Genomic DNA, 11,054 nt, shown 5'->3' with positions numbered 1-11,054 from the left:
GCGACACTGAGGGTTGCGATCCCGTTGCCGGTCGCGGTGTGGGCGCGACACCGAGGGTTGCGATCCCGTTACTGGTCACGGAAAAAAAAAAAAAGGTAGCTCCAGAAAGGATTGCAAATGGAGAAAGGGATGCAGAGGGTTTTTTTTGGTAGATTTTTAAGAGAGTGTCTTAAAAGTAAAGGATTCTAATGTACTTAGGTAGTTGTAGATTATATAGCATTAAGTAGCAATTTCAGGGAAATTAGTTTTTTTCCCCTCTAGGGCAAGGTTTGAATTTGAGGTTGCAACTTCGGGTATCAGGTTGTTTTACCTTTTTTTTTTTCCTTTTTGTCTTTTTTCATGACCGGTAACGGGATCGCAACCCTCGGTGTCGCGCCCACACCGCGCTCAACCAGTGAGCAGACCGGTCTCTATATGGGATCCGAACCCTCGGCGGGAGCGCCACCACACTCCCAAGCACCGCACTCTACCGAGTGCGCCACCGGGCCGGCCCTAGAGCTACCTTCTTAAATGTCCAACTTCTGCAGGCAAGAAAGCAGGATGACAAGGACAATGTGGTGAGGGATATATCTCCTAAGAAAATGTGGTCAATTTGCCTAACACACTTTGTCCACTGGTATTAGCAAAAAAAGGGTTACTATCTTTGGTGGGGCAGAAGCGAGTTTGAGGTGGGGTCAAGAAATAGAAACAGCAGAAAGAAAATGCAATGGATATAAGGGGATGATGAGAAAAAGAAAAGGAACAGGGGTTTTTTTCTCTTAAGAAAGCATGAGTATGTTTAAATATCAATGGCATGGAGCCAGAGGATGGATACGGTGGATGCTCAAGATAGATAAGAGAGAAGCCTTCATGAAGGAATTTGGTTTTGGAAAGGAAGAAGGGCACCTTTCTTAATGTGAGTTTTAGATTCAGGTAGGTCAGTGGATTTGGAGGAAGAAGTTATTCATTGGCAGGAGGGAGGTCATATGAGAAGTCAAGCTGGAAGAGAGACCAGAAAGACTGCGGCAAAACACAGCAGGATTGTAGAGGATGTGTTGAAAACATGGTTAAAGTTAATGATGATTCTATAATGGTACAATACTGACCATTATGATTTTCCGAGTAGTACTTACAAAAGACTAAAACTACTTAATCACTGCCTCCAAACATACAAACCAACCTGCATCCACATTCATCCTTCACACACCCCTCCTGTTAGAATGGATAGTTAAATTTATCCAAGTTTGAATTTTGCCAGGAGTAAGGACCAAGACAAAATGGTGCAAGATAATTTACGATGAGGGCAAGAATGTTTAAAATGATAGACCATGAAATCTATATGCTTAGAGAATGATCTAACAACAGGAAGGTGAGGGCTGACAGCTTACTTCACTTGGTTAGAGAGTGGTGCTGGTAACACTTACCAGCCAGCTGCCCAAAAAACCCCCCAAAAAACCCGGGGGTGAAAAAAAAGGACAGGAAGGTGACAGATGCTATCTATCTAGACATGTTATATTCAGAAGTGTGTCACTAAGTTCATCTGCCTCCTCAATTCCTTTATTTTTATGATATACTGCCTCCTTACTTCCACAAATATTGATTGACCCCTGCTTTAAGGGATATAGGAGTGCACAAAGCAGAAAAGTCCTTTCTTTCATGGAGCTTACATTCTAGTACTGGTATTTTATTTTAATAAAGCTTTATGTTTTTATAGCTCAAAGTTTCAACAATACTTTGACATGTATTGTGTTAATTGATCCATATAACAGCGAGAAGTTAGGATTATTTCCATATCAAAAATGAAGAAATTGAAGCCAAAAGAAGTTCAATAAAACAAACATTTACTGGCTAACTACGTGCTAGGCATGCACCTTGTTAGGCTGAGAATATACTGATGAACAGTACAGGCACTGTCATAGTTGTCTATAGATGAGTGGAGGAGACAAAATAATTACAGGGGTGGTGAATATTATGAAAAGGTGTTAGGTGAGTACATATAGAACGTTAGCTCAGTTCAGAAGGTCAGGGAAGGCCTCCTTGAGGAAATGATATTGAAACTGTAACAAAGGATGAATAAGAAAGAAGAAGGAAAGATTATTTCAGGTAGCAAGGACACAAAGTGGAAAGCCACAGGAGAGAAATATGCTATGTCAAATGACCTGAAAGCAGTCCTGATAGCTGAAAGACGGAAGGGAAGAGTGGCTGAGGATAAAGCCAGAAAGAAGGGCAGATTTCAGATCAAAGAAGGCTTGTAAGCCATGTTAACCAATTTGGAAGATACCCTAAGGACAACAGGAAGCTGATGCAGGAAAATGAGTTTTGTTTCCTAAAAGATCACCTGGGACTTCAATGTAAAGAATGAATTACAAGTTGACGAAAATAGATCCAGGAAGATAATTAGGAGGCTGCTATTATGTAGAATAGTAATAGTTAAGATCTACTAAGTGTTTTGCTATATATTAGGCATTGAGTAAGCACTTTACATGAATTGTCTCCTTTAATGCTCCCCCAAACCCTTTAAATATAGACCCAACTTAAACATCAACTTTGCGATGGTGCAAAAGAGAAGCATTCAGTAGAAACCATACTTTGAGTACAACTATTCTATTTCATTTTTAGTACAGTATTCAATAAATTACATGACATAATCAACACTTTATTATAAAATAGGCTTTGCGTTAGATGATTTTGCCCAACTGCAGGCTAATATAAGTTTTCTGAACATGTTTAATGTAGGCTAGGTTAAGCTATGATGTTCAGTAGGTTAGGTGTATTAAATACATTTTTGACTTAGGATATTTCCAACTTACAATGGGGTTATAGAGACATAATCCCATCGTAAGTCAAGGAGTATCTGCATGTATAATTTATACCCCATACTGTAGGCTAGGTTAAGCTATGATGTTCAGTAGGTTAGGTGTATTAAATACATTTTTGACTTATGATATTTCCAACTTACAATGGGGTTATAGAGACATAATCCCATCGTAAGTCAAGGAGTATCTGCATGTATAATTTATACCCCATATAATTCCAAAAAAAATTAATCTAAAATTAAACCTTTTTGTTTTTGATTGTCAGAGAAGAAAGGTGGAGACCTCTTTAAAAAGATGATTATAGGTGGGTCACAGGTGACTCATATTTTTGAGCATTTACTTTTGCTATGAACATAAAAGGAAGACATTAGCCTCACTTTAAAGATGAAAAAAATAAAGACCAAAGAAGCTGCTTATCCACAACAACATAACTAAGTGGCAGAACTATAAATAAAACATACCCACCTATTCTCCTTATAAAGCCACCAGTGAGAGAAAAAAAAAGCCCATACCCATTTAAAGGTTATGATAAAAAGCTTCTCATCTTCTCAACTTTGTATAAAAAGATACACCAGTAAGAATGAAAACAGAGAACAGTGAAAGTTCCAAAATTACCAAGTTTGTTTATTGCTTATGGGGTCTCTAATTATAAAATGTTAAAATTAACACATTTCTTTGTTCTGCAGGATGTTCTAATCTCTTATCAACCTGATCAGATTATCATCTAACTCCTCTAAAAGGGTATTCCAGTCTGTCCCTTTTTCTGCTTACCTACTATAAACATATCAATAAGCCCAAAGCTTGAGACTAAGGTAAAAAAAAACTACAGTATTCTTAGTCTCATTGATAATCCCATGCAATGACAGCACAGTAAAACAAATACAGTTGTGCGTTGCTTAATGACAGAGTAAAGTTCTAAGAAGTGTGATTTTGTCACTGTAAACAACACAGAGTATACTTACACAAACCTAGATGGTATAGACAACTACACACCTAGGTACATAGTATAGCCACATGGGACCAACTTTGTACATGTGGTTTTATCATTGACCAAAATGTCATTCTGTAGTACATGCCCGATATCCTATACAAGCCTCCTCTTGGTACCTTCTAATCCCCTGCCTGACTAAACGTGATTCACTAGTGCTCTTGATACTATTACCTCCTGTTAATCCTCCTCCAGTGGCTAATGCCCCGTTGCATTTTACAAACTAAAAACAAACAAAAAAACCTTTCCCAAATCTTTGACCCTTAAGCTTTACTTTACCTCCAAAAGTCTTCAATTACCTACCTCTATTTCTCCTAATCACTCTCCCTGGGTGCCTCTTCCCCACTCTATTGAAACCACTAAGCAATCAGACACTTACTAACTGCCAAATGTAGTTGCCTCTTTTTTAGGTTTCATCTTGAGTTTTCTGCACAAGCTACTGAGCACTTAAAAATTTTAACCTTCCTCCCTTAAATTTTTTTTTCTTTCTTTTTTTTTTTAGTCCTTTTTGAGACCGGCCGCACCGCGCTCAGCCAGTGAGCACTGTGAGCACACTGGTCATCCCTATATAGGATCCGAACCCGCGGCGGGAGCGCTGCTGTGCTCCCAGCGCCGCACTCTCCCAAGTGCGCAACGGGCTCGAGGATCCGAACCCGCGGTGGGAGCGCTGCTGTGCTCCCAGCGCCGCACTCTCCCAAGTGCGCAACGGGCTCGGCCCCTCCCTTAAATTTCTTAACCCAACTTTCACCCGTTCTCATCCTAATATATATATATGTATATACACATATATGTATATATATATATGTATGTATATATATGTATATATATGTGTGTATATATATATGTATGTATTTTTTTTTTTTTTTACAGTCTCCTTCTCTAACTCTTCTACATCCTCTGTTTGCCTCTGATATATCAGAGGTCTTCAAAAATTCATGGAAAGATTAGTATTAGCTTTTAATTACATTTTTCCACAAGCTTTTTATAGGATGTTCACATGTATTACACAAGCTTACAAATTTGGCTCTCTTTTCAGTCTATAAAACAGCTGTTAGCCACATGTGATTATGTAAATTTAGATCAAGTAAAACTTCAGTTCCTCAGTTGTACCTCACCACGTTTCAAGCATTCAGTATCTCAACATCATGAAAGTGGCTGGTGTCCACTCCATCAGAGAGTGAGATATAGAACATTTCTATCATTAAAGAAAGTTCTATTGGACAGCGCTGGTCGATATGCTCTCTTTCCATTCAATCAATTAATATTCATTGAGGACTTACTGTGCTCCAGGCACTATTTTGGATCGTGGAGATAGAGCACTTAAAAAACAAACAAAAAAACAATCCCACTCCTCATGGAGCTAACATTTTAGTGGGAGGAGACAGAAAATAAACAATTTGCCACATGAACAATCTCATTTATTACCAAATCATCATATGCCCAGGACTTCTAAAACCCTCTCCTTGGCTCCAATCTTGAACATCCATCTTCCGCCAGATTTCACCACTTACAGAACTATGAAATCTTCTAAATTGTGTCCTGAACTGAACTCAATATCTTCACTTCCCACTCAAACTTTCTTTTTCTGTATTCTTGATTTCTGAATAAACCTGGACTTTTCCTCCTCCTATGTCCTACCATATCCAGTCAACAAATCCTGTCGAATTCATCTCTACTACCAGTGCCCTAAATCTCTTGCCAAAATCCTCCAAAATTAACTTCTCTATTTCTAATCTTCCCACATTAGCTTCACTCTTGCCCTAGTTCATCCTAGTCCATACTGCCATTTTAATTACACTTCTAAAACTCATGTATTTTCCCTGCTCAAAAATCATTGGCTAAACGCGTACAGAATAAAACATAACTCTACTAGAACGAATTCAATGCACTTCTAGTTCCTTTCAAGCAGCAATCTCACCCCATAAATCATTCTTTTCTTCTCCATTTAAAACAAACGCATAAAAACATTCTATTCACCCGTTAAAGGCCCAGTTCAAACGACACTGTTTAGTCTTTACCACTCCCCAGTCAGACGTAATTATTTCCTCTCACCCCATAAATCATTCTTTTCTTCTCCATTTAAAACAAACGCATAAAAACATTCTATTCAGTCTTTACCACTCCCCAGTCAGACGTAATTATTTCCTTTTTAGAGCTTCCGTACCACTTAAATATAGCACAGTGCCTGGGGTATAATGTTAAAAGACAAAATACTTCTGTGTGATACGGGGGAACAAAGCTTTCGACTACATTCTCAGAAACACTTTCTTTCCACGGAGGGCTCAACAGCTTGAAATGCTGTGGGTATTTTCTCACATTCGGAGAGAGCGCATCGATGCTGCCTGGATGTAGGCTTTGCTGGGAGAAATTCTGAGTCCTCCCCTGTCCGGCAGCTTGGTCCCTTCTTCCAAAGGACGGCTCGCAGAACAGGAAGAGGGCTACAGCGGCCACTGGGCGGAAGCTGTAAGGAAGATTAAGGGTGGGTACGACGGAATGAGGTGGAAAGAAACGTTCCAACTGTAGCGAGGATGGAGAACGATATCCCTCTCCGTCCTGTAAGCCACCTACCTAGAGGACCTCTTCTCACTCGCGCCTTCCCGTTCTTCACTGCTGGGAGGCCACCACGCTTCTCTTGCGTGAGCTATCTCTTCCGGGGTTCCTGGACAACAAGTTCCGGATCAAGAACCACGAAGAGAACATTCATTCTTCCTCTTGCCACGCCCACAGAGCCCAAACCGAGAGCCGAACTGAACTCCCGCGAGGATCAGCCGAGGTTGCCGAAAGGAGCGGGGAACGTTTCTCTTCTGGAGGCGGTCTCCGGAGGGGGAACCGGACCGGAAGTGACGCAATGAGTTCCGGTTGGCCGGAGCCCGGCGGCGGGTGTGAGAGTCGGTCGGAAGCCGCTCCCAGGATCCTGAGATCCGGAGAAGCCGGGGTCAGAGCGGGTAGGTAAACGAACGCGGGGAACTGGGGACAGAAGTCTGAGACTGTCCTCAGAGCTTGGCTTCTTCCGGAGCTCTTCCTCTTAGTGCAGATCTGAGGCACCGTGATTTTGACTTCCAGCAGTGTTTTAGAGCGCTCCCGCCAGGCTATCTGGGACATCTCCTCACGGTTGGTTACCCAGACATTGAACCCAGACACTGGGTTCCTGACGGTTCGTACTAGGCTTCTGTAGAGAACTCTTTCCTCTCAGGGTGTTCAGGACCTTGGAGTTAAATCGAGGTCTTCCCTGCTGATGACAGAGCTGTTTCTCAGGATCTGTCAGGTTCTTGCCCTCCCCAGCCACTAGCGCATGATGCTAAACGTTACCACTCCTATACAAAATTCGGGCGAGAAAGTGCCGTCTAAAGCGCTGGTGGAAGGGGGTGGCCAAAGGAATGGGCCTTCGCTCCAAAGAGCCCTTGCAGAAAACGGATCTCCCACTGCTTTTATGAAAAATACAAGTAGAGTTCTCTGCCTTTTCCAAAGCCCTGACCCCTGTATTACATTACAGTGGAGGTATTTGCAGTAAAACATGAAGGTTGACTTAATCTCTAAAATTCCAAGGAGCCATATGTGGCCCTGTGTCACACTGCTAGATTACTTATGACCTCCGGTACATTTTACACAATCATCTTTTGTTTTGCTGCAACTGCATGCAAAAACCTAATAATATGTAGGCTGGCACTGTTTATGTATCTTGGCAGCATCGCTTCTTTCCCTAACTTTAGTGTCTTTCAGTTCTCCCTTGGGGCTTGTCAGAAATTTTGTAGAAAGATTGCATTGATAATTTGGAGAAGCTTGCACAAGTATTTCTAGTGCTGTAATGGTAGAGAATTTAATACTCCGACTGATACTATCTAAAATTGTATTGTCAATAGATCTGATTTTATTTGTGTATTCTTAGCATGGGAGATGATAGGGAGAAACTTTTACTAGGCAGCATTTTATGCATTCTAGATTATGTTTTTATTGAGCTTCGGAAGAGGGATGGTGGTACCCAGAAAAATGTGACCCCTTGTGTAGGTGTGAGATGACTCTAAAGTAGAAATCTTTCGTGTATTACTTCTTTGCCTACGTTATTTTAAAGCACTAAAGCATTTTTTTTTCTTTGAGGGATATATCCTACTTGAATACAGTTAATTAATACAGTTCAATTACTGCGACTCACATTCCAGAAGAAAATACTGGGTTTCTGAAATACTTCAATGAATGGTTTGATGCCTTTATTAGTTTACTTATAGCTAGTTCAATCAGTTTGTTGTTTAATTCATACATTGTTCTTATTTTTGAGCTAGGAAAGTTTTTTCACACTTGTCTTTGAAATGAAGTGACAAGATTTTTGAGATGTGAAATTATAAAAGTAAGATTTATCATTAGTTTAATCCGGCAAACTTGCTTACTGATTGTATAACCCCAAATCTGATCTTACATTCTTTTTATTCAGTTCAGTTACTCAGGAACTGATTGTCCAGTTTCTCTCACTTTTCCAACATCTTACTGTTATTGGCTCAAATCGCCGCTTTTTATAATTTTGAAGATCGTTAAACATTAAATCAGAAGACTTGGATCGAAGTCTGGGCACCAGCATTTATTAAGTAATGATTGGCAGGTTGCCTGACTTTCTGAGCTGGTCTGGACTGTGTTGATAAAAGTACTGCTCACTTTATTTCATAGGATTGTCACAAGGATTAAGTAAGATAGTAAATGTGAAATAACTGTATAAATGAAAATATGGTAATATTCTCATTTTATTCTGAGAGTGGTAAATATATCAGTGCAGAGTACAGTTACTTTGCATCGTTTTAAAATTTGATGTTTTATATTTATGCGAAAATATTATCACACACTTTTCTGAGATGATCTTAACTCTACTTTTGAACATAGTAAAACTAGCCAAGAATAGTTTGATACTGTGATCTATTGAATTAGTTACACTGGTTAATAAGTAGGTGGCTGGGAAATGAGTATAGTTTTGCGCTTAGGACTTTAAATCTGGTTTTTCTTCGTCATTGTATATTCTTATTTGTGAATTTCCAAGTGTAGAAAAAGTTTTTGTTCTTATATGTAGCTAACTAAAAGTTAGAAGTAGCCCTACCTTACTTTCGGTTTTTCTTCGTCATTGTATATTCTTATTTGTGAATTTCCAAGTGTAGAAAAAGTTTTTGTGCTTATATGTAGCTAACTAAAAGTTAGAAGTAGCCCTACCTTACTTTATTAAGTAAGAAATCTTATTATTTCACTGAAGCCTACTGAAACCCAATATTTAGAATTAGAAGAAATCTCTGTGAACATATAATTAGGTTCTTCCCTTGTACTAGAGGAGAAAATTGGGACCCCAAAATAATCAGTAATTGGCTTGCCTGAGTTCATCTGGCTTAGGTAGTGCCAGAACCAGAACTGGAACTAAGGTCTCAAGTGTTCTTTCAGTTTTGCTGAGGTTGTCTCCAGACATCTTGATTAGGTTTGATAATATTTCCTGGTTCGCATGAAAATGTTTTCTCTTATGTATTAAAGGCATACACACATACATGCATATATACGCACACACACCAACAATTTTTTCCTTTTTATCTAGTTTAGTCTTATAAATTGTTGGAAAATAAGAGCTGCTTGGCAAGATTTGCAGTGGAATGGATTAAGGAAATAAAATTAGTTATATTCTCCAGAACAGTTTTTCTGAGTTCATGCTTCATTACTGTTAGGTGTCTTCATTCTGGCAAGTGGAAATGACAGAGGATCCTTGTAACACATGTCTGTACTGAGTTTTTGCTAATGATAGGAGGGAGCTGTATTAATTTCTTTGCTCCTGCTAAAAAAATTGATCCAAGCTGTTTGTAATTTTAATATTCTGTTATGTTAATTATTATCTATAGAGACATTTCTCTAGTTGTTTCATTCTGGGTAAATAGCTGCTATAGAAGAGTTAATTCTTGTTAGGAACTGTTTTTGGTTCCATTGATTTCACAAAACCCATTTAGTCTCTCTCCTTTCTAGGAGATGATAGTGCTAGGTATTACTGTTATTCTTGTTTGTTTGTTTTTTTTTTCTAAGTGTCCTTTGTGTGCCTCTTCCTTTTTGATGTGGAAATAAACCCTAGATTAGAGAATCCTGACGAACAGGATGAATTGAAGTGATAATTTTGTTGTGGTTGTGTTAGTTGAAACTCTCCTTTCACAAAGACTTGCAAATATTTGGGGGAGTAAACTTAGAGCATATAGCCTCAAGAAACTCCTTATTTTGTTCAGGAAAGCAACTTGGGATAGAGTTTGCTGAACTGAAGTTATATATTATGTAAACCCTTACATAAAGCTCTTTTTAGAATATTAAGCTCCTTGATCTGTAGAATCAAGGAAATATGAACAGGAGATAAAAGGTGTCAGATAAAAGGTGATACTTAAAGTTTAAGGCATATTTAAATTAAGCAAAGGCAATCCATTGAGTAACTCTATCCCAGTTAGTCTACCTATAGTTGATAGATAATTTGTTAGTATTCCCCAAATACTTAATCTTTCCAGTAGTTCATTGTGATGTGTTCTCTTGTTTGGGGGGTTGTTTAATGATAGCTTTGGTCGTTATAGATTATCTGCAAAGACTAGGCAGGAAGTTTTAAGAGCCAGGACTATAAAGCTAGACTGCTTTGGTTCAAATTCCAGCTCTATTACTGTGCAACCCTTGGACTTGTTAAGTACTTCTTGCTGTCTCAGTTTCCTCCTTGACAATGAAGTCAGTACCTTTATTATTAGGGTTAAATGAATAGATTTAAGTATAGCATTGAGAACAGTGTCCGTGGCATATAGTTAACTATGATTATGATCATTATCATCATGTGGCACATTGAGCTGTTCCTAAGAACTCTTTCCCAACCCTCTTTTGAAAGCATGTCTTTACATTGCTGCTTACTTAATTATTATTTGCTCATTATTAATGAAGTTTCAGTAAATAAATATCTCAGAGTATACATTTCATTTCATGAATATTTTACAACATATGTGGGGTTCCTAATCAGAGGAGGCATTCTTGTAGGCCGTTCTCTTTACCTTTCTGTATTGTTGTTAACAGATTACATTATTTGTGTAAGTCGTAACACAGAATTTGGGAATTGAAAAAGAAACCGACCAGTTATATATATATATATTTAATGATGTTTTCTAGCGCTTTCTTTGCATGGAAAGATCATTTTCCAATGACATCTATTGCCTTATCTGTTCATTCATACAGTCAATAAATAAACATCTTGTGTCCTTGGCTTTATACCATGTTCTGGGGAAAACAATGGAAAACAAGAGGTG

The 11,054-nt window shown here is 38.7% G+C and overlaps 2 protein-coding genes across 3 annotated transcripts in view; one reads left to right on the top strand and one right to left on the bottom strand.

Annotated features, from left to right (window-relative positions):
* Positions 1–6,528, bottom strand: part of LOC103606127 (peptidyl-tRNA hydrolase 2, mitochondrial) — a 12,417-nt gene extending 5,889 nt beyond the window's left edge. Inside the window, exons 1-2 of one of the 2 annotated variants that reach the window (XM_008590716.1) lie at positions 6,352–6,528; positions 6,100–6,244 (exon numbers count right to left, since the gene is read on the bottom strand). The gene's annotated coding sequence lies outside the window, so the exon portion shown is untranslated. The remainder of the gene's footprint in view (positions 1–6,099; positions 6,245–6,351) is intronic. The other variant, XM_008590717.1, reaches the window with a different exon arrangement.
* A 125-nt stretch (positions 6,529–6,653) lies between these two features.
* Positions 6,654–11,054, top strand: part of LOC103606128 (vacuole membrane protein 1-like) — a gene marked incomplete at its 3' end in the record, with an annotated part of 47,962 nt that continues 43,561 nt past the window's right edge. Inside the window, exon 1 of the mRNA XM_008590719.1 lies at positions 6,654–6,728. The remainder of the gene's footprint in view (positions 6,729–11,054) is intronic.

The sequence above is a fragment of the Galeopterus variegatus genome, unplaced genomic scaffold (assembly GCF_000696425.1).
Source record: "Galeopterus variegatus unplaced genomic scaffold, G_variegatus-3.0.2 Scaffold6327, whole genome shotgun sequence".
Lineage (NCBI taxonomy): Eukaryota > Metazoa > Chordata > Mammalia > Dermoptera > Cynocephalidae > Galeopterus > Galeopterus variegatus.
This window is presented reverse-complemented; position numbering and strand designations above follow the sequence as displayed.